Source organism: Acipenser ruthenus, chromosome 5, assembly GCF_902713425.1.
Source record: "Acipenser ruthenus chromosome 5, fAciRut3.2 maternal haplotype, whole genome shotgun sequence".
NCBI lineage: Eukaryota > Metazoa > Chordata > Actinopteri > Acipenseriformes > Acipenseridae > Acipenser > Acipenser ruthenus.
Window position 1 is genome coordinate 46,254,101 of NC_081193.1, and position 27,283 is coordinate 46,281,383.

Here is a 27,283-nt window from a genome sequence, read left to right on the forward strand (position 1 = left end):
GCCAATCACAGTATTTTAATCATTTGTATATTATTTTACTTTGTTTATTCAAAAATACCAATAGCAATGCTCAATATTAGCCCTTTTCCATCATTTCATATCAATGTTGTAAAAATAGAAATCTGGAGGATTTCGGTCCAAATCTTTTCAAAGTTTTTTTTCGAACTTGTACAGAGGTTGTTTTTTTTTGATGATCTGGCAACACTGGGTGCCCAACCCATTGTGTGTATATTATTTTGGTGATGTTGCTGTTATTTTTATTATTATTATTATTATTATTATTATTATTATTATTATTATTATTATTATTATTATTATTGTTTGTATTGTGTTTGTGTGTGGGCGGACGAGAGACGTCCGAAAAACCAGCCTTGTACAATGTGGTTTAATCCCCATCCTGCATAACTCGTAGGAACGTGACTGGAGCCTTAATAAGGTCATTTAATGGGTAATTAAGGCTCCAGCCACAATAAAAAAAGACCTACTCCTGGCTCAGACGAGGAGTTGTTGAAATGAGTTTAGAGGAAGTACTAATGAGAGCGAATGCTAGCGAGTGAGCGAACCACGGTACTCGTCATAAAATAATTATTGTTTGAGTTATTTTACTTTGGCCCGTGTGCCTAATTGTTTATTGTGTGTTTTTGTGTAAACCTTTTATTTGTTATTATTTAATAAAAGTACTGCAATGGCAGTTTAGTCCAGTACCTTTTGTTTTGCACTTCTTCCTGGTCCGTGACGTCATCCACCAGCCATCCTTGTGACAAATGGCCAATGAAAATGATTTAAAAATAATTAAAACCTATATCGTTAACCTGTGCCAACTCCCCGTTATTAAAGCAGTAACTATTTAATAACAAACCACACTACTTTCTCTAAACCACCCGTACCCTAACTTGATCGATCTCCTGAAGTAGCACTGTAGGCAGAAACACTCTCAAGTGTGCCCTCTACAAGCACATCAGCTTTTCGTCTCAACAACCCCAGACGCAGCTCAGGTCTTCTGCTCACTTCAGGGGATCACAGAGGCAGAGGGTTACGGCTTGAAATAAACAGGGAGAGACAAAACACAGGTCAGAGCAGTCTATTCTCATAACAAGTAAATATCATTTCATTAAACAATTCCTTTAAACAATTCTCTACATAAAACCCATGGTAATACTGATTCGAACAAAAGCTAAAATCGAGTTCCATACCTTGAAATAAACAGGGAGAGACAAAGCACAGGTTAGAGCAGCCTTTTTCCAGCACAAACACTGCACAGTTTTTAAATCACCCAGGAGATCATTGCAGTTTCGCAGGGGGCATTTTGATTTGGTGTTTCCAGATTGCTCTCACTTGGCAATCAATCATCTCCCAATCAGACTATGTTCTGCATTCATATAGACATTCCACACGTGTACAATAAAGAAACAACACAGTGCTCAATTATAAAATATTACAAAATCAAACCAAGTGAAACACAAACATCTAATAAAATATTAATAAATAGTGATGTGTGGCATAATCTTTTTTTATCACTGAAAATGGATGCAGCAGTGTTTATTAAGAATATTAGCATTATTATTTTTAAAAAAAAATAATAATTATAGGCCACTAAAATGTGATTAATGTGGATCACGGACCACGCCTACCAAAAACGACCTTTTTATACCACGTCACGCATGATGTATCAAAAGGGAAACAGTTCTCGGCCTGCATGTCTGGCCTACAGGTTTGTGAGATAATAATAATAATAATAATAATAATAATAATAATAATAATAATATGGTGAATACGTGCATGTGCGGGGGTTGCACAAACGCCAACCTGTCAGGGCATCGATTGCATGCCTTTCGAGGGAAAAAGAGTGCCGTATTTCACTCCTGGGTGTGGTTTGTACAAGTCACCAAAATAATTCTGTCATTTGTGGCACGCACTTTCTCGACAGTGATTATCTGGGGTGATTATACACAGAGGTATATATATATATATATATATATATATATATATATATATATATATATATATATATATATATATATATATATATACCTGTATTAGCCCAAATATAAGGCAAGGTTTTTTTGGGGTTTTTTTGTAATGAAAATAAGATTTAAAAAATACAACTCGCCTTCAAGTCAAGGCTGTTGCAAAAGTGCATATTGCAATTATCGTGCTGCTGGGTTCTCTGTTTCTTAATTTCTTTGCTTACCTAACGAGTAAGTAAGTTACAGTATTTCAGTTTACTATGGGCACTCACTTTTAAAATTATATAGAGACTTTATTGTGTGTGCATCATCAGGATACAAAACATGTAAATAGTTCTTATGGCATTACCATATTGGAAAATAAACTTGTATTTCTGGATTACAAACAACTATTCAAACTTTATTTCATCAGAAAATGTGTACCACTGATGTAATGGTGAGTAAAAAAAAAAATTTCCATATTCATTGCAGAAGTTGCCTTATCTGCTTTATATATGCCATCTCATCAATCCTTATGTCTACTGTACATTATTGTAATGTTTGTAATTTATCGTCTTTGAAATTGTCTGCTGTTCTGTGACAGTCTGTGGCCTATGATCACAGACAAAATTTTAAAAAAATGGGTGTAACAGGGAGAGATCTGTACTGACTGTCTGGTGCATGCATGGTTCTGCAGGAAGAGGGCAGCAGCCCTGTAAGATTCGCCTGTCAGTCATGGCAATGACACAGAGAGGTTGGGAGAGGGTGTGCGGTCTCTCCCTCTCTCTGAGTGGTTGGAGGGCGGGCCTTGGGGGGTTGCTGGGCCTATAAAATAACACTCTATTGTTCCCTCAGATCTGCCCTATAGAATGAAAAACGAGCCAGCGGAAATTCTGCTCCCAGACCGAGAGCGGCCGGAGAACAACAACAAAAGAAAAAAACAAGAAAAGAAATGTAGTAGTAGCGGGGAAAACCCTTGGGCAGACCCCAAAAATATATATAAAAGAGTTAGAGGGAATGGTGGAGTGTAGGACGGAGACCTGGGCCGTGAGGGTAGCGACGGTTGGGGAAACACTGCAGAGTGCAGCACATTTATTTTGTAGTTTTGTTAATAGTGTTTTATTTTATCTTTTTCTTTGTACCTTCTGTTTTTGATTATTATTATTTCGTGCACCTGTGTGTGCATCAAAGGTGAACTGCCAGTCACTTCTACCATCGCTGGTAAAAACAGTGCAACAGTGCCACCTTGTGGTAAAAATAAATCATGCACCTGAGTGGTGTTTAAAACCCCAAATTCCCCACCCTTCCACAATGGGTATTATAGGCCATAACAGACAATTGCTAAACTAATATAAACTAGTTACAGAGTATAGATACTGAAGTGTATATTATTGGTAATCAAACACATTACAATTTTGGAAATTACACTCACCATGCAGTGTTGCCGATCCACCACAGATTTGGGAGGGTCCACAACGCTATTTCTTGTCGATCCCCATTTAGTCGCTGCCTCTGTTGATCAGTGGGATCCCACTGCCTCGCCGGCGGTTAAAAAATGTAGGGTTGTGGCATCTGTTCCCTAAAATTAATTGGGCCTTCATCTTCATCTTCTATGTTTGCAGCAGCATTCGCCATGCGTGTTTACCTTTTTGTACGTAACTTCCTGATTTATGCCGGCCAGCAGGATTTTTTAGTGAGTGTGGCCATACACCACACAAAATCCATCATATCTTTGTTGTTTATTAATATTTTTTAACTGCATAAAAACTATTTTATTTCTACTGATGAAATCTATACAGAAATGTATTGGTGTGTTTGACATGCGAGATACACTTTAAGCAGAACAAACTATTTAGTGAAAAAAGAAAATAAAACCAAATAACCCTGTTACACTTCCACCTTTTTGTAGAACAGTATTAATTGAGTAGAACATAAAAAAGGCTGAAGTAGTTAATCTAGTGGTGTTTTGCCATATATATATATATATTTCTTTCTGTTTCCATCGTGGACACTGCACTTGCTGCCAATACCATTACTCTCGTAGCCTAATTTTAATATTTATTTATTTAGCGAGGCAGTTAATTGATCAGGGTGGTTATGTGACGGTCGGATAAGTGACGTTACACTGTATGTTTTTTTCCAAGCACTCTGTTGCCGTTTGATTTTCTTTGAAGGCTGGCTCAAGCAACTTCTGACACCATGTTGTGTTTGTTAGTATGGAGAAAGAAAGACATTGCCACTTCTGGTGTGTTTACACTGGCCATTTTTAGAACGGCTTTGGGCCATTTCAGGTCTTTTTTCTACAGTGTAAACACACACGGCCAACTTTCAGATGTCCTAAAAACAGCCAACTAAAGACGTGGCTCAGTGCCAGCTTAGGTCTGTCCGAAAGGCAGTGTAAACTCAACCGACTTTAGGACGGCTCTCGCACAACGTGAGTGCCACTCGGCTCCTCCCCCACGGAGTCGAAACAGGAAGAAGCTGCAGTGCTGTTGCAGCGTCACAAAAAAAGAAGAACGACTTGAGACACAAGCATCCTGAAGATTTGAATTTATTATTATTATTATTATTATTATTATTATTTATTTCTTAGCAGACGCCCTTATCCAGGGCGACTTACAATTGTTACAAGATATCACATTATACATTATACCGATATCACATTATTTTACATACAATTACCCATTTATACAGTTGGGTTTTTACTGGAGCAATCTAAGTACCTTGCTCAAGGGTACAACAGCAGTGTCCCCCACTGGGGATTGAACCCACAACCCTCCGGTCCAGAGTCCAGAGCCCTAACCACTACTCCACACTGCTGCCCTTATTAACTGTTTGTATTAGTGAGTATTTGTAAATATCTACGTTTTATTATTAAGTTGTCGTCAAAAGTGTACTTACCCCAAATATCCATACATTGGGCTATGTAAACTTTTGACGATAACTTTTTTGCTTTGTTAAACAGGTGCAGACGCTGGTGGACGTCAAAGAAACAAAAGCATAATTTTTCAGTATATCGGTGTGGCAAAGTGGTAAAGACGTGCAGGTGAGTGCAGTGCAGAGTAATCACACGGACAACGTTTGTACAGGTGCAAGGGTGTTTATTTAATTTAATAAATGTCCAGAGCCTTAAGGCAAACCTGCAAATAATAACAGTGTTGGAAGTGATACAGCGGCGTGTATCACTTCGGTTTGTAATCCCACGGGTTTGACCCGTAACCCAAAGTCCCGTTCCGTCACCCACACAAAACATAAAACACAGACACAATTAGACAGTGCGTGATTCTAGTGCTAGTAGTGAAAACAAAGACAGTTCCGGTAGTGGAAAAGGTGAATGGTGAAGTCCGGGTTTTTCGCTGGCCTGCGGCTGCAGCTCCGGATCGTGCTCAGTAATCTTCAGTGACTAATAACACACAAGACACACAGTGTTAATACACAGACACGAAAACACTCACGGTTTATTCACAGCACGGGCTCCTTCTCGGTTATTTAACTTAACCATATGCAAAGGAACAGATCACTCAAGCCATGCCCCCTATTTATACCCTCGCCCATGACCCCGAGGTTAACGAGCGCATCCGCTCCTCCAGTCCTCGGATGCCACGCCGCTTACCGTCCGGATCAATGAGCTTGGGTGCCATAGCTCCGCCCCCTTCCTAAATGACCGACTTCCACCTACCCTATGAAATAAATTGTCCTGCCATTTAATTAAGGGTACTCTGTTCCTCTCGCACCGCGCCCTCACAGGTCGAGAGGGAGATCTAACACCAAGAATCATTCGATCTCTGTCACAATCAGTGATAATTATTCTTTAAAAAAAAATGATATCAAAAATAATTTTATACAAAAACTAACCTAGATTGTGTTTTTCCCAGTTATTTATTGTTAAAAAACGTAGTTATTGGTTTATTTTCAAACACGCTTTAACAGTCTTTTTGTTGTTTGTTTTTATTGTTATTTAAATAAATATTTTGATTGTACCCATGATTAGCTTAAAAACATGGAATATATATATATATATAAATATATTTACAAGTTTGTTTGTTTGTTTCTGACAACCATGGAGTGAACTGGGGAGAGCAAGAATGCAGAGCTGTCATAGCATTGTGGGGCAAAACTCAAATCCAGAGTGCACTAAGCGGAAACACAAAATAAATACATATACCGAGAAATAGCGGCAGGTCTGGTGAACCAAGGTCTGTGCAACCCCCATCATGGCCGCAACCAGGACCATTCACTCCCAACCTCTACCCCTCGCAGGAATTTACCCAGAACAATGAACGTACACCTGCCCCAGTGCCAGCCTCACCTCACACCTGGCACTGTCTGTGAAAGTTGTCTCTCAAGCACTGCAGAAAAGAGAGATCTGTGCAACTCCCTCTCTGCACTTTTTGATTATAGTTGATCTGTTACACAATTGCATTTTACATGTTATGTTCTAAGTTTTAAATAATGTTTTAATTATTTGCAGTCCCTGGCATTTCGTTTTTAAAAAAGGAATAACATATTTTGATTACAGACAATTTAGATAGTGTACTTATATAACAAATTATTATTATTATTATTATTATTATTATTATTATTATTATTATTATTATTATTATTTATTAATTTGCAGTAGTAGTATTTGTAACAAGGCTAATTTGAAAAAATAAAATTTGTTAACTGCAATTTTATACAGTAAATGTTCTTTCTCCGGTATTCCTGTGGCTGCTTAGCCTATTTGACTAAAAATAAAGGACTTATGCATCATACAATTATGTATATATACAAGGTGAGATAATATTTGTGAACAGAATAGAGTTCTTTTGAAAACAAAAGGGTCTTTATTATTACAGTAACAAACAGCAAATTTACTTATCTTACTCAAACACTGTCTAAACGAACCACCATTTTTCTCGTAGACTGCAAGATAAGTATATATTTTTTAAGATGAGTCCCCGCAACATGAACACGACTGTATTGTTCGTTTGTAATACCACTCGCCTCTTCCGTCTTTGTGGTTTGGGGAGGGGAAAACTCAGTGGTCGTTATGACGTCACTGAGCACGTATTGTAATTTAGATGGTATGCGCACGCATTCGGACCTAAGTCGCCTCAGGGCACAACCGCATTGTAAACATTGATAAGAATCTCTGTGATCAGTCGGACCTGAGTCAGCTTAGGTCCGAGTTGGCAGTGTAAACGCAGCATTCATGCTCTATGTAACTCCCAGTACCTTTATTTTCTTGTAGCAGCCTACTTAACCCGGGGAAGTCCCTCCCCAGGGGTGTGGCTACATAAGTGGTGTAATCTACCACTACAGAATTGACTGCCATTTTGGATAATTCTTGGAGGGATGATTTGAATAAACCAACATACCCTGATGCTACATTCTTAAATGTAACAGGAGTCATAACAATTCCAATCTCCTCACACTCCAAAGAATATTTTTAAATAAAGGAAATATGTATAATAACTCATGTAAAATATAAGAGGGTTATAGGATAGGTGATGACAAGTTTTTTAAATTACTCAGAAGTGCATAATTGTTGCTCTTCAAAAGTACATTTATTGAAAATAAGCACATTGTTTAAATAAGGCAATAATAATCACATATTACAATTATTAGGTTTCTTTATATTTAATTAAAAATCCATTTAATACAAATGTGATAATTGGCACACCCCTACTAAGCTCAAAACAGGCATTTGAAAGACCCAAATAAATGTAAATGGTTCAATACACAGGAAGTGAAGACCTTAGCAAACGGTTGCTTTTTTTTTTTTTTTTTTTAATGTTATTCTACATTAATGTCATGCTCTGAATCATGGCCAGTGCTGTCACAACTTCACATGAACATGATGGGTGGCCCGACCATAAAATATGCAAATTAAATAGATTCATTTAATACGTTCCAAGAAGTGTGTTGGCTGGTTGGCAGTCATTCTCTATTGTAGATATTTTAGCATAAAACCATAACCACACTAATACAAATAAAGGTTTAATTTTCCATAGTCTAGTTTTGCCACCCATTTTCATGGCTGATGGGCTAAGATTCTAAAACTAGAATCTTGTGCTTTACAATAGTTAGCTAATCCAAGCATGAGATGCAAGTGGCTGAAGGAAAATAAAAGATATAACACAGAATAATATCTTAAAATAACTAAGAACATGTTTCACACACTGTTAAGATATTGGGCCCACAACGCATTAGCTTGTGAGTTATTTAATTCACGTTTTTTGGCCTTTTTTAATGTAATTACAGAGTTAATGCTTTGTGATTAGAAAGTAATAAATAATAATGATAATACTGTAACTTTTACGTGTGATTCGGGAGGGGGGCAGCAGCTTGGGCTCCACCCTGCCAAAATGATCAATTAATCACCCTGTTTAAACCCTGCAATGCACCCTATTCTCTGTCTTTTTTTTCATTTTCCACCATCCTCTCCTCCACTACTCTGCGCCACTTCCATCCTCTCCTCACTTCCCAAACTTAGAGGTCGGACGTTCCAGCCTAGTCCTCCACACTGGTCCGCACTGCTCTGGTTCCGCTGATCAGTCCATACAACTGTCATTAGTGAAAACAGTCTCTCGACAAAGGCTTTGGTGACAGGAATGCTACAAAATGAAAACAGTTTCCAAAACAAAAAGGAACAATGGCCAAAACAAACAGACAATACAGCAAACAAATACTGAACCAACAAGAATCGTGCTGGTCCAAATCCAGCATGAGTAGCAATTGTTTTATCTTTAGTTTCTGTTTCACTCACGTCTCTCTCCTGTTCTCCACTCTGAACACATTACTCTGATGTTTGGCTGATTCGCTCTTTATATATGTGACCGTCTCCAAATTGACAATTGTTTAATTAATTTGGAGATACAACCTCATACATGCTGTAAAATAATTAATAACAAAACAACGTTCAAAGAAAGACAGTATCTTTAAATAATAATACTACAAATACAAAATTTCATTGCCTTTAATATTTACAGGTCACTGTGGGGCATTGATATTTACCTTGTGAGCCTTCAAAGGTGAAAACTACCATGCATATTTACTGGGCTCCAAAAATATTAGGGCATAGTTAAAATGCATGTAAACTGACATTTTAAAATGAAAATGTTCTGCTAATGCAGGTAAGACTGGAATAACAGAACAAAGCCAGTATTTATGATCTGTTTATAAATTTGGTTCTATAGTTGTGTTGTCAAGCTGTGCATTGTCCAGCAGAAAATTTAAGTGCAAGACACAAAAATTTGTACTTGACTGCGCAGCAGGCCTTACAATGCACCCAAGGCATTGTTTGTCTCAGTACAACTGTGCTCTTTCTCATGTGGTATTGCCTACATATCCTTAAGTCAGAATTTAACATAATAATTATTATGTTTCTTTAAAAAGGAAAGCAAAAGCTTTTGGAAAGTAGCAGGGAGAGTGCTGCTAATCTAAAATAAGGATGGGAGACAGGATTTGCACCAAAATGCAAATAAATAAATAAAAATAAAGAAATAGGTATGCCTGAAAGCAGTATAAGCCTTCATAAACCTTTATAAAATAGTAATTTAAAATTTCTGCTCAAGCATGAAATCTTCCTTCTGTGCATTTAACTACATGCTCTCCTTTTTCTAATATTCATGTTGTTCTTTCCTACCAATCATAGAATTACACATCAGCTACTACCATCGGAATATTTAAATGGACTGCATGGGAGATTAAAATAACAAGCAGCATTGGGCAATGACTCACAAATGAGAAAATGTACCATAAAATTAAAGAAAGAAATTATGTAAAACAAAAAAAAAAGCCTAACCAAATAGGACAGAAATTACTGTTGGAACTGATCTTGTTCACAGTTAATAAATTAAAAAAGTGGCTCTTAAAATAGAAATAATCTAATTACTGTAGTTACAAACTGATTCTACAGTACATTAAGGTCAAAATTGATGCATAATAATATATTTCAGGAAATAAACAGGCCATGTATTGTATTTCATCTGCTATTTTTCGCATGATTCAGTTTCATATATTTTCATCGTAATGCAGCAGAAATATGGGGGGGGGGGGGGGGGGGGGGGGGCTAGGACCTAGAATGCCTTTAAGTGGAGGCGTAGAATGCATTGTATTACTTTCAGAAAGGGCTTTACCTTTCCACAGATTTTTAAAGTGTTTGAACAGACATCTTAAATGGTGCTTGTGGGGTCCTCAAGTAGGGTCCTCAAAAGCACAGCCACGTCATACAATCAGAGTGCGCAGTCAGGAGAGTCTTTGATGGAGAATCCAGAGGGAGCATTGCACTGTCTCTGGCACTCCTGCTTGTTTGGGAGGCAAGACCGTCAGGGACTATTTCTCTTCATCATGCTACAGTGGACTCCACTGGACAGGCAACTGTTGAGCTTAAGCGGACACCTGCAGGACTGACCTATGTCCTCCAGAGGCTGGTAGGTCATGGGATCGGAGGACGCCCACTGGTCTTCAATTCTCCTGAGCTGTTGTTGGAAATTACTGCAGTGAGAGAAAGTAATTACAAATTCAAGCTTATAAATTTATATAAAAATATTTGTTAGCTGAGTCACATACTATTTCACCTTCTGTGCAGGAAAAAATTATATAGTACTTGCTTAGAAATGTTGTACTAAACACTTATGCTACTCAGAGTAATTATACCACAATGTTCCACAATGCAGCTGCTCCTTCAAGTGTTAGGCCATATAGTAAGTGCTCATTTTAGTGTTAACTAAAATAAGAAACATGAAACTTTTGGGATGAAGACATTATGTAGCTGTTCAATTCATTTCTACCCGATCCCCTTTACTTTTCCCATTTGTAACTGTAATAGCTTGGGGTAGCAATGGTTCAGATTACAAAATGAAGCCATATCATAATATTACACATCGATTTTGTAAAACAAACAAAACAAAAAAATCTAAAAAATCTAAATTGCAAACTTTAACAGAACTTATGCTTATTGTCACTGTAGGTCTAAACAACATTAAGGAGGTGAATGTTTTCCCCAGAAAACAGCCATCAACCAAAATTATTTTTTTCCCCAATATCTATATAAGAAAAAACAGCTTTGAAATGTTTAGAGTTCACGTTGGAGTGTTGCTTTGCTCTTGAGATGACTTACTCTGCTTTTCAATTACAAACACAACTGGTTGTTACAGACACAACCTATTAGTAAACTGCAGTACACAGGCTTTGACAATGCCACTTGTACATAAAGTCTACATATTACCACAACTAAACATTGTAGAGGAATCATAAAAAATGTATGGCATTATCCTGTCTTTGCATTGCCCGTCCTATCATCAATAAAAAATGCATGGGAGCCGGATATAGGCCTTGAGCTCCCAGATGTGTGGATCTCTTCTTGGTAGAATACACTCCTCATCAATTTGCGCCCGACATGGGCTAATACATTTCAGAATCGTACACTGGTTACATCTGTCGAAAGTCACTTTGGCTAAATTCTACCTGGGTGTGGACCCCATCTGCACAGGGGCATCACTTCACAAAAGGCTGGGGGGGCAAAGAATGCATTTAGGGGCCCCTCTCCATAATAATAAACCTAATGAAGTGGCGGATATCGTCTAGGCTTCATTTTTGGAATGATATCAACCAGGACATCAAAAGCAATTTTTTTTACCAATGATTTTTCAGTTGTCATTACAAGCTGATCACTCAGACGAGGATTGGTCGTGGAAGTTTGTAAATAGGTTTTAACCTAGTTCCTCCTCCTGTGGCACCCCTGGCAGCGGAAAGACAGCAATGCTGTCAGCGAACGTGCTGACAGTGCCAAGGCTGGCTCCTCCAACCCCAGCAAATCCTCGGAGGTCAGCTGATGCATTAACAAACAGCCACGCCTGCGTGAGGGTTTCACTTCCGCAAGGAACATTTCTGTGTATTCTGTTTATTCATATATTTATGTTGCTTGAGACACAGCATGAGCCAGATTGCAGCAGGGATGTAGAAACATTTGCTCTAATCAACATTTGGGATGATGGTTCAATCCAGAGAAGCTTGGATGGAAGCATCTGTAACAAGCTACTTCTGGGGCATTGATACGTGCATTGTGCACTTGTGTATCTCACCCAGGTCAACCCTGCTTTATCAAAAGCAGTGTGAAATCGTGTACCCAACCCGCAGGTAGGTTCTGACCCGGGTAGAGCATGCCAGTGTGAAAGGGTCTGAAGATGAGTAAGATCGTGTTGAACCTTTCACAGGGAGTTGGGGGAATGTGTAATGGCAATTATTCTCATGGTTTAATTTTATTGAATCCTAGCAGCAAACAAACTCCAGGGCAGGCATCTCCCGGCAATAGTGCACGGGTAACCCCAGGCGGTGCGGGACAGACAACCCCAGGCGGTGCGGGACAGGGCAAGGTGAAGCCCAGAAGGCGGCAGCGGGAGCTCCACTTCTCCCCCTGGTGATGGAGTTAGGACCAGTCGTGGTGCTGGGGTTGGCCACTCTGGCAGTGGCTGCGGCGGTGCTGGCTCTCTTCGCAGCTGCTGCGGCAGGGCTGTTTTCCTCTGTGCTCCCATCACGTCCTGGTCCTTCCTCGTGTGGTGGAGGTGGGAGCTGAAGGTAGTCTCCCTCTTGCGGTGTAGGTGGGAGCTGCAGGTAGTCCTCCAATGGTGGTGGAGGTGAGAGCTGCAGGTAGTATCCTAGTGGTGGAGAAGGGAGCAGCACACAATCTTTCCCTGGTGGCGGAAGTGGAAGCAGCATGTAGTCTCCCCCTAGTGGTGGAGGTGGGAGCAGCAGGTTGTCTCCCTCTAACCCTAGAGATTGGTGCGGCTCTCTCTCTGTTGCTGGGAACTGGTGCTGCTCTCCCTCGGCTGCCGGGAACTGATGTGGCTCTCCCTCTGTCGCTGGGAACTGGTGCGGCTCACCCTCTGTCACTGGGAACCGGTGCGGCTCTCCCTTGGTTGCTGGGAACTGGTGCAGCTCTCCCTTTGCTGCTGGGAAGTGGTGCAGCTCTCCCTTGGCTGCTGGGAACTGGTGTGGCTCTTTCTCTTCCTTTTCCTTTTCCTTTGATTGCAAAGTGGCCCCACTCCTCCCAGGCAGGGCACAAGTTCAAGGCCTCGAGAGCACCGAGGTAGGCTTCCCAGCTGCCCTCTGGTCACCCCTCCTACGGGGTGGGGGGAGTTGATGACGGAGTGGCCCTCTCCCCGCAGGAAGGGCACCAACTCATGGCCTCGACATCGCAGAAAGAGCTATCCCAGTGGCCACTTTTGGGCTTCCCTTTCTTGGCCTTTGGACGCTCTGGCCTACCCACTTGGCGCTGGACACAACGGGATTCGGGCTCATCCCCTTCCTCGTCTGTGTCCCTGTTGACCTCCGGGCAGCTTTCTTCCTCATGCCTAAAGCGACAGCAGTTGGCGCACCACTCCTTATCCTCTATGCGAGGTCCCGTGGCCGGATCTCAGGGTTCACTTCCCTGCTTCCTCTGTACACATATACACCAACATTAACACACCACACGCAACATATAACACAAAAATACGCACAGGGGTCAGGCACCCTGTCACAGCTTGTCAAATTAATCTTTAATTGGCACATTTGTATAATGTATGTCGAGATCAGCAAATAGCTTTTGGCTTTACAAAGCCCTGGGGAGGACGGAAGCCAATAGAGAGTGAGAAAAGATGGGACTAAGGGAACAGGAGGGAAGCAGGAAAAAGAGGAAAAAAGGGGGGAGATATGAAAAGTTGCACTGCACTGCATGCATATAGTTTAGTTTAGTTGAGTGAAAATGAAACATTTCTAGTCCTAAAGGCTGCTTGAGTAGGATAGCAGGCACAGAAATAGTACATTTACTTATATTTCCAATTTTATTTCTGTATGCATGTGAGGGGCCCCTCTGGCGTCGGGGCCCCGGGTGCTTACCCAGGTTGCCCTGGTGCTCACGCCGGCCCTGGCTATTATTTTGCTATTTGTTTAGTTGTTGTGACGTGATAGATCTTATAAGCTAAGCACTTTCACTGACCAGTTCCCAAAACACATCATAAACACTTGAACATAATTATTGGTAAAACATACCTTTTTGTAACACAACGTACACAACAGCTGCTACCATTAATTTTGAATTTCAAGAAATGCATCTTATTGCAATAACTTGGGAGAGGCTGTTGCTATAACATTTTTTTTGAGGCAGAACAATTTTACAACATATTAGCATTGCAGCTTTTGGCAAGAAAAAAGAGAATGTTTCATTCAACAACGTTACATTAATGTCAGGCTAAGTCACTGCACTGCAATTAAACCTTTTTACGTCTCACAGAAACTGCCATTTGGGGCCCCCCTGGCGAGCTTGGCAGGGGAGGCCGGCCCTGTTGCCACCCCCCCCCATTATTAAAAAAATAAATCCCCACACATACCATGGTAATGTATCCTTGTATGTCATACTATTTAAAAAAATATTAAAACCTAATGCTCATTCTGTCCTGAGAGGATCAAAGAGACATTTACCTGCAGATTTTTCGCCTAATTTTCAATTGAATAAGAATGTTTTTAAATCAATTTAATATCTGCCTGAATGGCTTGTTTATTCAAAAAATCTTTTCTTGCACTGTCTCAATATTATTTTGTACAAATTATGTGAGAAAGGTTTATTTTAACGTTATGTCACTGTGCATAAATTATTAATATTTTTTGCCTTTAGTTAGAAAAGTAATTGATTAGTTGTAGTTAAACTATTACAGTTACAAAGTCAAATATTTGGACCACTTAATTTCCGTGTGGTTATTTTTTCGCATATCATTACAGATTGAGAAGACAACGCATACTGCTATCTTTTTACATCTTTAAAATTAGCCAATATATACTGTGAGGTGCTGTTCTGTGAGTTGATATTGAATGTCCTTACAATTGCTGGTAGAGCAGTATTTTAAATGCTATGACTACTTGAACCTGCATTGATTTTGCACCCCTTTAGCTGGGGCTCCACCATCACTACCCAGCTTACACAGATGACCGTTGGTAGATACAGAGATCCCTCATTGAAAATGTCAGTGTACTACTGTGCATCATTTTAAGTTCCTTCGCAGATAGCTGTCACAGTCACTGTATATAATTTACTGAATCTATATCTGTGACAGGATGGACCGAGGTTTGAGACTCAGAGACAGTTGAAAGTTCAAAAATAAAGTTTTTAATAAACAAAAATAATCAAATAAATAGGCACGAGGGCCAAACAAAAAGGTTTTAAACATGAAATACAAACACAAAACAAAACTTACAAAATAAAGCTTCCAGGCTGGGCGTTGCCTTCACTGGAACCAACAACTTACAAAAACACAGTACAAACAAAACACTCCTTCTCTTCTGGAACTCTCCTCCAACTCTCTCTTAGCCAGGGCCTCTCCCCTGGCTTTTATTCCCTGTGGCTGGAGCCCAATTAATCAATAATTGCTGATTAGTCAATTAGGGCTCCAGCCACATTCTCACATGTTTTCCTGGCAGGGAGGAATTTTAACCCCCTCCCTGCCAGTCCCAACCATGATCATAAAGACGGGGCAGTACCCCGTCACATATCCCCCCCCTTGTGCCAAGCACAACATGGCCTAAATGGCCACCTCCCCCCTCAATCTCAGTCCCGGAAGAGGGGGAAGCACAGTGTCCATGGGGGTGGCCATGGTGGGACGTCCGGCACCACCCAATTCTTCGTGGCCGGCAGCTCCCTCTTCCGGGGCTCCGGCCACACACCATCTTGCCGCGAAAGTGCAGCTGGGGGAGCTGGTCTCCTGACCTCCCTCTCCCTCTTCATGGTCAGCAACTCCCCTCCGTGGGGCTCCGACCACAGTGTAGCGACCCCAGGCGACGCAGGATCCCCGAAGACCCCAAGCAACGGCAGCAGCAGCGGACCCTCGGAAGGCGACGGCAGCAGCAGCGGACCCTCGGGAGGCGACGGCAGCAGCAGCGGACCCTCGGGAGGCGACGGCAGCAGCAGCGGACCCTCGGGAGGCGACGGCAGCAGCAGCGGACCCTCGGGAGGCGGAGACGGGAACGGCGGCCCGGCTCCCTCTGCTGGCGGAGATGGGAACGGCGGCCCGGCTCCCTCTGCTGGCGGAGACGGGAACGGCGGCCCGGCTCCCTCTGCTGGCGGAGGCGGGAACGGCGGCCCGGCTCCCTCTGCTGGCGGAGGCGGGAACGGCGGCCCGGCTCCCTCTGCTGGCGGAGGCGGGAACGGCGGCCCGGCTCCCTCTGCTGGCGGAGGCGGGAACGGCGGCCCGGCTCCCTCTGCTGGCGGAGACGGGAACGGCGGCTCGTCTCCCTCTGCTGGCGGAGGCGGGAACGGCAACTCGTCTCCCTCTGCTGGCGGAGGCGGGAACGGCAACTCGTCTCCCTCTGCTGGCGGAGGCGGGAACAGCAACTCGTCTCCCTCTGCTGGCGGAGGCGGGAACGGCAACTCGTCTCCCTCTGCTGGCGGAGGCGGGAACGGCAACTCGTCTCCCTCTGCTGGCGGAGGCGGGAACGGCAACTCGTCTCCCTCTGCTGGCGGAGGCGGGAACAGCAACTCGTCTCCCTCTGCTGGCGGAGGCGGGAACAGCAACTCGTCTCCCTCTGCTGGCGGAGGCGGGAACAGCAGCTCCTCTCCCTCTGCTGGCGGAGGCGGGAACAGCAGCTCCTCTCCCTCTGCTGGCGGAGGGGGAAACAGCAGCTCCTCTCCCTCTAGTGGCGGAGGCGGAAACGGCAACTCGTCTCCCTCTGCTGGCGGAGGCGGGAACAGCAACTCGTCTCCCTCTGCTGGCGGAGGCGGGAACAGCAACTCGTCTCCCTCTGCTGGCGGAGGCGGGAACAGCAGCTCGTCTCCCTCTGCTGGCGGAGGCGGGAACAGCAGCTCGTCTCCCTCTGCTGGCGGAGGCGGGAACAGCAGCTCGTCTCCCTCTACTGGCGGACCCTCGGGAGGCGACTCCTCCCCTTCTGGCTCTCGGGACGACGGCTCCTCCCCTTCTGGCTCTCGGGACGACGGCTCCTTCCCTTCTGGCTCTCGGGACGACGGCTCCTTCCCTTCTGGCTCTCGGGACGACGGCTCCTTCCCTTCTGGCTCTCGGGACAGCGGCTCCTCCCCTTCTGGCTCTCGGGACAGCGGCTCCTCCCCTTCTGGCTCTCGGGACGGCAGCTCCTCCCCTTCTGGCTCTCGGGACGGCAGCTCCTCCCCTTCTGGCTCTCGGGACGGCAGCTCCTCCCCTTCTGGCTCTCGGGACGGCAGCTCCTCCCCTTCTGGCTCTTGGGACGGCGGCAGCAGGGGAACCAGCAGGCATGCTCCTTCTGCTGGTGACGGTGATGGAGGCAAAACCAGCAGGAACTCTCCCTCTGCTGGTGGACACCTGGACCGTGGACGTTGGGCCTTCCCCCTCTTGGGCTCTGGACGCACCGACTTCCCCCTCTTGGGCTCTGGACGCACCGACTCCCCCCTCTTGGGCTCTGGACGCACCGACTCCCCCCTCTTGGGCTCTGGACGCACCGACTCCCCCCTCTTGGGCGCAGGACGTTCGGGCTCCTCCCACTCAGGTGCAAGACGTTCGGGCTCCTCCCACTCAGGTGCAGGACGTTCGGGCTCCTCCCACTCAGGCGCAGGACGTTCGGGCTCCTCCCACTCCAGGTCTGTGTCCGATAACACCTCCGGGCAGTGGTGCTCCTCATGCCCATACTGCATGCACTGGGTGCACCACTCCTCTTCCTCCCATGTCTTCCTTCCTCTCTGCCTCCTTCTTCTCCCCTCTATTTGCGTGGGGCAGATGGCCACTGTGTGCCCATATGCCCCACAGCCAGTGCACAACTCTGCCGCGAGACTTTTTAAAAACAACTCCCCGTCGTCATCTGCCTCCTCCTGGGCCCGGGCGTAGGGGCGTCCTGCCCAGTTGTGGCCATAGACTTCACCGCGCCCACACCAGTCCGCTGGTAGCACTTCTGGGCAGGATCTCCATCGATGGTCCTGCATCTCGCACCATGAGCACCAGGGGAAAAGACTGGCTGGGTCCTCCAGCTGGGGTGGCTGTTGTTGCAGCAGCCTACATTTCTTCGGCTGCTGCTTCTCCTGCCTTTGCCGCTGTCTGCTCTTCCCCATTTTCAAAAAAAAAAAAAAAAATTACTGCTCTGAGCCTCCAGGTGGCGCTCTCCCGTTTCTGACACCAAATGTGACAGGATGGACCGAGGTTTGAGACTCAGAGACAGTTGAAAGTTCAAAAATAAAGTTTTTAATAAACAAAAATAATCAAATAAATAGGCACGAGGGCCAAACAAAAAGGTTTTAAACATGAAATACAAACACAAAACAAAACTTAGAAAATAAAGCTTCCAGGCTGGGCGTTGCCTTCACTGGAACCAACAACTTACAAAAACACAGTACAAACAAAACACTCCTTCTCTTCTGGAACTCTCCTCCAACTCTCTCTTAGCCAGGGCCTCTCCCCTGGCTTTTATTCCCTGTGGCTGGAGCCCAATTAATCAATAATTGCTGATTAGTCAATTAGGGCTCCAGCCACATTCTCACATGTTTTCCTGGCAGGGAGGAATTTTAACCCCCTCCCTGCCAGTCCCAACCATGATCATAAAGACGGGGCAGTACCCCGTCACAATATCATTTATACAATTTTATCCTGTTATGTTCCTAACTCATCTAGTGGTGTTATGCAGTCATAGCCATAAGTTCGCTCGGCCTTTTCAATTAATAACCGGATTCACAAAAATATCAATGAAAAGACTGTAATAACATAAACAACACACACACACACACACACACACACACACACACACACACACACACACACACACACACACATATTATGATAAGGAAAAAAGCTTGCACACCTATATCTAGAAAACAATGTAACTACAATTTATATTCTGGGTGAATCTGATATTTTCTTATTTTTAGGCAAGGGTGTGCAAACATTTGACCACGAACAAAATCTGTACACTCTTATTTCTCCACAGAAACATCAAGTGATGATATCCGTGCTCACCCGGTATTATTGTGCTTTACCATGCCCTATGTCACTTAATCAATAAGTGCACCAGTGGAAGTGGATCAAATGCGTTGCGTTGTGTTGTGTGTGAATGAGGCACACAATCTTTCTGACAAAGCACGTTTATTTTCCAAATCTGAAACAATAACAAATAAGGGAGAATTCAGTTTCCATTCCTAACTGGGTGTCTGAAGTGCTGTGTGTCTGCTGTCACCATTGCTGTCTCTGGCAAACTCACAGACACTCCCTCCTCTCTCTTTCTAGCACAGCTGTTGCACTCATTGCTATGGCAACTGCCTGAAACAATTACATTGTATCAGGAAGCTGTACACAGTCCCAATTATCTAGGTAATACTTACCTACTAATATGCCATCTGGGTCTGAAATGATTAAACACAGCAGATTGTGTCAAAATGTAAGTCATGACAAGAGCCAGGGAAATTTGCACATACGTTCCAGATGTTATAGGATGCATCACAAATCACCTGCACGTTTAGTGAATGGAACCCCTTCCTGTTCACATATCTATATGCACGGTGCTGCAGTGATTTGAGTGCAACGTGTGTGCAATCGATGGCTCCCATTACTCTGGGAAATCTAGCAATATCATAAAACTCCTGTTTAATATTTTGTAGCTGATACTGATTAAGTGGGATACTGATATAATCATTAACCCTCTTTATCAAGTCACTCGTGACCCTTTGAAATGACCCAGTGACATAGAAGGACAATGCTGCCAACACCGTTACGGCACGGCCCCTTTTCAAAGGCAATTCAAGGCCCTCCCACAGAGTATGACAGTCGTCAATAGCTGCCCTATCCAGTTTTAAATCTAAGAAATTAACCCTTGTCCTGTACACTAATATGTAGTCAGTCTGCATGGATCCATTTGCTCCGTTATTGAATCGTATTTTGTCATATACTTGTACTTGCTAGAACCAAAGTCATTGTATTTTTATCTTGCTCTTAATTGTATTAATACTTGTACTGTGATTCTTGAAATGTATTTTTGTTTACGACTGTAAGTCGCCCTAGATAAGGGCGTCTCCTAAGAAATAAATAAATAAATAAATACACGCTCTTTGTATCGTCAGCGTCGCAGCCGGGGTCTGTCAATCTCAGTCTCGCACTCAAGCTGTAAAATTACATTTGCTGCTACTGCTGCCACTCCCAGCAAACCTATACTGTCGTTTGTTTATTCTAAACACAAGTGCAGATTAACTCCTGATAAATGATGACAATTAACACAGATTATATTTTAAATTCCCACGCAAACAAAATAAAGAGTCGCAAGAAGCACTGCTCGTTAAGATATTAACATTATTTTGTAAATCAACATAATTTCGGAAATCATATTAGCACGATTATTTTACAGTGAAATAGGCATAAGGACCACTTGAAAATGCCAAAATCAATGCTACATACTGATTTCTTGATTAACACTGGAGTTATCATTTACGACCTTTTGAAAATCCCCTCCAACATATTTTATTGACAAATAAACAATTAAATGTGAATATTAATATACTGTAAGTTGCGGAGCCCTTTCTCATAGGTAGCTACGCAAAAGTGAATCCAATTTACGTCACATGAATTGCGCATGCGTGGTAAAGCCAACGGCACTGAAGGGATGCACTATTTCACGGAGTGCACTTTTGCATTCTACACCAGTGCTAGGCAAAGCCTAGCATGGCACCCTTATATCAGTTAGGTAGTGGTTATTTTATTTATTTTTTAAAATCAACAGGTTTTTGATTCAGCTTGTATAATGCAATCGCTGTGTGTGCTCGTGTATAACCTGGTACGGACCATGTACATATTTTAAATTGGGTTTCCCACATAACTTCAATAACGTCATTATTTTAAACTGTAATATGAAACAAAATGTACTGGTTGAAAATGTATGTTTAGGCAAAAGCATTAACGTTCCTTTGATATTGCAAATTAGCTTTTTCATGCTTAACAACTACTGTACAGAACACAATACTATAGGGAAATATCCAACGGTTTGTATGTTGTATATAGCCTGACAACTTCAGCAGCCTGGAAGAAACTGAGCTGTTTCCGAAAAGTATGTGTTTTCTACTTTTAAATGAATAATAGATAATATTAAACTCGCAGATCGAGAATACGAGGCCAGTAACCTCAAAGCATAATATTTTTCAAAGAGTAATAATGTCTGTTCTGATCTAAGTTTTCAGCTCTGTGTGCATCCAAAAATGTTTGTGCAATGACAGCCTGTTTATGTAATCTTTCTACTCTAATCAGAAAATAAAACTATAATTTATCAAAGAGCAACACTATAGCTTCAGTAGCGCAACAGTGTATTATAGTACAGTGAAAAATGCCTTTATAAAAATCAATGCAACTAGAGTGCCTCACAATATATTAGCTCTTAAGTACTGTATGGTTTATGCTGTATGACTTCACATATCATTTAACAGTTTGGTTATTGTTATTGCAGTTTACAGCAGACAGTACATTAAATAACTTCTGAAATATGAATACAGTGGCTCTCAAAAGTATTCACCCCCCTTGGACTTTTCCACATTTTATTGTGTTACAACATGGAATCAAAATGGATTTGATTAGGAGTTTTTGCCACGGATCAACACCAAAAAAGTCCATAATGTCAAAGTGAAAAATAAAATCTACAAATTGTTCTAAATTAATTACAAATACAAAACAGAAAATAATTGATTGCATAAATTGGCAGCAATTACAGCCTATTATCTATTTGGATAAGTCTCTATCAGCTTTGCACATCTGGACACTGCAATTTTTGCCCATTCTTCTTTGCAAAATTGCTCAAGCTCCGTCAAGTTGGATGGGAACCTTTGGTGAACAGCAATTTTCAACTCTTTCCACATATTCTCAATTGGATTGAGGTCCAGGCTTTGACTGGGCCACTCCAGGACATTGACCTTTCTGTTTTTAAGCCACTCCAGTGTGGCTTTGGCTGTATGTTTGGGGTCATTGTCTTGCTGGAAGATGAATCTTCTCCCAAGTCCCAGATCTCTTGCAGACTTCAGCAGGTTTTCCTCCAGGATTTCTCTGTACTTTGCTGCATCCATTTTGCCCTCTATCTTCACGAGCTTTCCAGGCCATGACGCAGAGAAGCATCCCCATAGCATGATGCTGCCACCACCATGCTTCACGGTAGGGATGGTGTTCTTAGCGCTTAGCGTTGAGGCCAAAAAGCTCTATTTTGGTCTCATCAGACCATAGAATCTTCTTCCACTTGGTCTCAGAGTCTCCCACATGCCTTCTGGCAAACTCTAGCCGAGATTTGATGTGAGTTTTTTTCAACAATGGCTTTCTTTTTGCCACTCTCCCATAAAGGCCAGTTTTGTGAAGCACCTGGGCTATTGTTGCCGTATGCACAGTGTCTCCCAGCTCAGCCGTGGAAGACTGTAACTCCTTTAGAGTTGCCATAGGCCTCTTGGTGGCCTCCCTGACTAGTGCCCTTCTCGCCCGGATACTCAGTTTTTGAGGACGGCCTGTTCTAGACAGATTCACAGTTGTGCCATATTCGCTCCATTTCTTAATAATGGACTTTACTGTGCTCCAGGGGATATTCGATGCCTTGGAAATGTTCTTATATCCTACGCCTGATTGGTGCTTTTGAAGAACCTTATTCCGGATTTGCTTTGAATGTTCCTTCGTCTTCATGATGTAGTTTTTATTAGGAAATGTACTAACCAACGGTGGGACCTCCCAGAGACAGGTGTATTTAACCTGAAATCATGTGAAACACCTTAATTGCACACAGGTGGACTCCATTCAACTAATTATGTGACTTCTAAAGACAATTGATTGCACCAGAGCTTATTTAGGTGTGTCATAGCAAAGGGGGGGAATACTTATGCAATCAATTATATTCTGTTTTATATTTGTAATTAATTTAGAACAATTTATAGATTTTATTTTTCACTTTGACATTATGGACTTTTTTTGTGTTGATCAGTGGCAAAAACTCCTAATTAAATCCATTTTGAATCCATGTTGTAACACAATAAAATGTGGAAAAGTCCAAGGGGGGTGAATACTTTTGAGAGCCACTGTAAATGCCTTTGACAGGGGCAGGCTTGTCACTGGCTTCTCGGCGTATGTGAACCTCTGCAGGAGCAGCTCGGACATTCCAAGGGAACCACGCTGTCAGTCATTTGCTTGAACGGAGGCTCGGCCAGGGTTGGCTGACCATGAATCCCTGAGGGGCGGGCCCTGAGGAGTGTCCGACCAAACAAAAAGAGGCTGCTCTACACACCTGGGTTTGCTTGAGGTTATGGTCGAAAATGAAATGCACAGCCCTCTAAACAGCACTGAAAGAGACAGCCCTTAAAATGCTCAGGAGAGCAAGCCAAACGAAGTAAAGAAAATATTGCTACCCGAGTCACCATGTGTGAAACCAGCACTCATCCATGCCATAGAGAAGGGTCAGTTCCGGGGGATCAGGGATCATACAGTATAGTTAGAGGTGTGTAGCGCGTGAAGCGGCACTCTCCTTATAGTGGAGGTAGTGCTCGGCCCCTGTATTGGCCATCTTTTATTTTATAGCTTTGTTTTGAAAAGTGTTTGTGTATGTGCCCGGGGCCTTACCATTGCTGGTACGGTCACATGGTTTGCTCTGCTTTATTTCACTCCGCGGGAGGCAGGGCTCACTGCTAACCCGAAGAAGTGTGCAATTGGGAAGTGTGAGTCGGAGTATTTGGGGTACCGACTGGGGAACGGACAAATCAGATTGCTGATTGCAAAGGTCCAGGCTTTGGCTCATTGTCCGATCCCCAGGACTAAAACCCATGTGCACTCCTTCTTGGGCTTGGCTGGCTATTACCAGAAGTTTATTCTGAGTTTCGCCTTGATAGCCGCCCACTTGATGGACCTCACCCGGAAGGATGCCACAGATACAGTCCAGTGGACGGAGCCGTGCCAGAGGGCCTGACTAACTTTGAAGGGAAGGCTGTGCAACAAGACAGTGTTGCGCAGTTCAAATTTCAGCAGGGGGTTAGGGTTAGGGTTAGGGGTACGCAGTCCAGATTTCAGCAGGGGGTTTCTTCTGCAGACGAATACATCTGAGATCTGGGGGCAGTGTTGACCCAGGAAGTAGCGGGGAAGGAGCACCCGGTCCTGTATATCAGCAACATGCTCCTCTCCCGAGAGAAAAAGTACAGTACTATCGAGAAAGAGTGCCTTGCAATAAAATGGGCAGTGGAGGCACTCCGGTACTACCTCCTGGGTTGGCGCTTTACCCTTGTCACTGACCATGCCCTCTTAAAGTGGCTCCACCAAATTAAAGATTCCAATGTCCGTATCACATGGTGGTGCTTGGCTCTGCAGCCCTACGCCTTCAGAGTACCGAGCAGGGAAACTGCATCAAAATGCAGATTTTTTCTCTCAGGAAGGCATAGGGTTGTAGAAATTTGAATGGATCGGTGGTACCATTCTGAGGGGGTTGGTATGTGACATGGGACAGGCTTGTCACTGGCTTCTTGGCACATGCGAGCCACTGCACATAAGAACATAAGAACATAAGAAAGTTTACAAACGAGAGGAGGCCATTCGGTCCATCTTGCTCGTTTGGTTGTTACTAGCTTATTGATCCCAGAATCTCATCAAGCAGCTTCTTGAAGGATCCCAGGGTGTCAGCTTCAACAACATTACCGGGGAGTTGGTTCCAGACCCTCACAATACTCTGTGTAAAAAAGTGCCTCCTATTTTCTGTTCTGAATGCCCCTTTATCTAATCTCCATTTGTGACCCCTGGTCCTTTCTTTTTTCAGGTCGAAAAAGTCCCCTGGGTCGACATTGTCAATACCTTTACTTCAACAGTGGACTCGGCCGGGGTTAATTGACCTTGAATCCCTGATTGGCTGAGGGGCGGGCCCTAAGGAGCGTCTGACCAATTAAAAAGATGCTGCGCTACACACCTGGGTTGCTTGAGGTACCCTAGTGGCGGCATCATGCAATAGCACCTGCCATAATTGTGTAATAATAAATCAGCGTGCCTGAGCGGCGTTTCAAAGAAAACCTTCTGTGTCCGGCTCTTCAATACAGTGAATACCCACACCTATTACAACCCCCTGTGACAATGCCTTTAACATGGTGATCATAGTGAGGAAGAGAAATCAATCATTCGGTTTGCTTTTCACCTTGAAATTAATCTTACTTGGCATGTAAGAGAAGCCAAAAATACTTGATTTAGAGTTTAGATAACCCTTTTTACCTGGACACAGAGAGCAACATTCATCAACTGAGCTATCTCCTTTGAAAATCTAAAGCACTTCAATTTTCTACACTAAGGACTTGCTCATTTGCTGAAGATAATAATGTGAAATGTTTATCCTTTAGCAAACTGAAAATTATTACAATTAACAAAGCTCTTTTCAAGCTTAAAATTCATCTCACTTCAAATGGGAAGACTTGAGAGAACAGCAATACAAGAACTACAATATGGTTATTACAGCTCAACCAATAGGGATTACAGATACTCAACTCTTTACGTCAATGACGTATATCTCTAATTTTTTTTTGTTGTTGTTGTTGAAAAGACCGTGAAATTCAGTTTAAAATTATAGGAACGTTATCAGTTATAACAATTTGACATGACATAAAAATTGGCATTTTTACAAGTTAGCATCATTGTCTCAAACACACATGGTTTATGTAACAATAACTACAAATGGAGAAAACACCTTGTGGCAAAGTGCCCCCCCTGTGTGTGTTATATGTTACGTGTTGTGTGTAAATGTTGGTGTATAGGCATTGGTACACGGGATATAAGCGGTCTGTGTTTCACGTGTGTGTAAATTGTATATTTGTATTTAGGCACGGGGATGGCACGTCACATCACGTGCAAGTAAAAAGTAATATGTGAGCACGGGGAATTGCACTTTAATTAATTCACGTGCAGTTGTACCGAGATTCCAATTGAATGATTGACTAGCAATCGAATCTCGGTACAACTGCATAAAAGCTGCATGTTTTCACTCACTGGGGGTTGGTGTTCGGTGAGTGGAGAACGGGTTAGGAGACGGAGGGTATTTAAAAGTAATAATAGTAAAAGAAGCTCACCGTGTTTGTCTGTGTAGTTCGTTTTGTCTGTCTGTTTATTTTGGCGTGTAGTGCCGTGTCCTGTTTTGTGTTCTGTTTGGTAAACCTTTTTATTTTGTTAATAAACGCTGAGTGCAGCCATTGCACTCAGCTCAGCATCACCACCGTCTCTGTCTGTGTGTTTCTCTCTGGTCTGAGTTCCTCCCTGCAGCCATCTTTGTCACACGTGGTGTCAGAAGTGGGATAACAGCGCCTCCAGGGCTCAGGCCAGAGCGGGAACCGCAGTTTTTTTTTTTTGTGGAAAAGTAAATAAAAAAAAAAAAAAAAAAAAAAAATGGAAGGCTGGAACTGGAGAGACGGCTGCAGTGAGCTGGAGGATCTCCTCGGCAGGTTGGAGGACCAAGGTTGGTGCCTTGCCTGCGGGGTGTATGGGCACACGGTGGCTGTCTGCCCCTTCCAGGAAGAGGAGGAGGAACCAGCCCAAAGGAGGAAGGTGAGCAGAAGGAGGCAGAGAGGGGGAAAAATGAGGAGGAAGCAGAGGGAGCCAAGGTGGTGCACCATGTGCATTGCATATGGGCATGAGGACGAGGACTGCCCAGAGCAGGAGCCAGGGGAGGAGGAGCCCGAACGTCCTGCGCCTGAGTGGGAGGAGCCTGAACGTCCTGCGCCTGAGTGGGAGGAGCCCGAACGTCCTGCGCCTGAGTGGGAGGAGCCCGAACGTCCTGCGCCTGAGTGGGAGGAGCCCGAACGTCCTGCGCCTAAGTGGGGGGAGCCCGAATGTCCACAGCCCGAGTGGGAGGAGCCCGAACGTCCACGTCCCAAGAGGGAGGAGTCGGTGCGTCCACGTCCCAAGAGGGAGGAGTCGGTGCGTCCACGTCCCAAGAGGGAGGAGTCGGTGCGTCCACGTCCCAAAAGGGAGGAGTCGGTGCGTCCACGGCCCGAGAGGGAGGAGTCGGTGCGTCCACGGCCCGAGAGGGAGGAGTCGGTGCGTCCACGGCCCGAGAGGGAGGAGTCGGTGCGTCCTGTGTCCGGAGGGGAGGAGCTGAAGGCCCAAACCCCTATTTTTTTTTGGGAGGGACGAGGGCGTGAAGCTCAGGCTCCACAGCAGCCGCTGTTTTTGCTGCTGAAGGGAGCCCAGCGGAGACGCCCGCCACCAGCTCTACCCCCGCTGTCGGAGGAGCCGGCAGCGCCTCCACCACCACCCGAGGGAGAGGAGCAGGAGCTGCCTCTGCCTCCGCCACCACCACCGCAAGGAGCAGAGGAGCAGGAGCTGCCGCTGCCTCCGCCACCACCACCGCAAGGAGCAGAGGAGCAGGAGCTGCCTCTGCCTCCACCACCG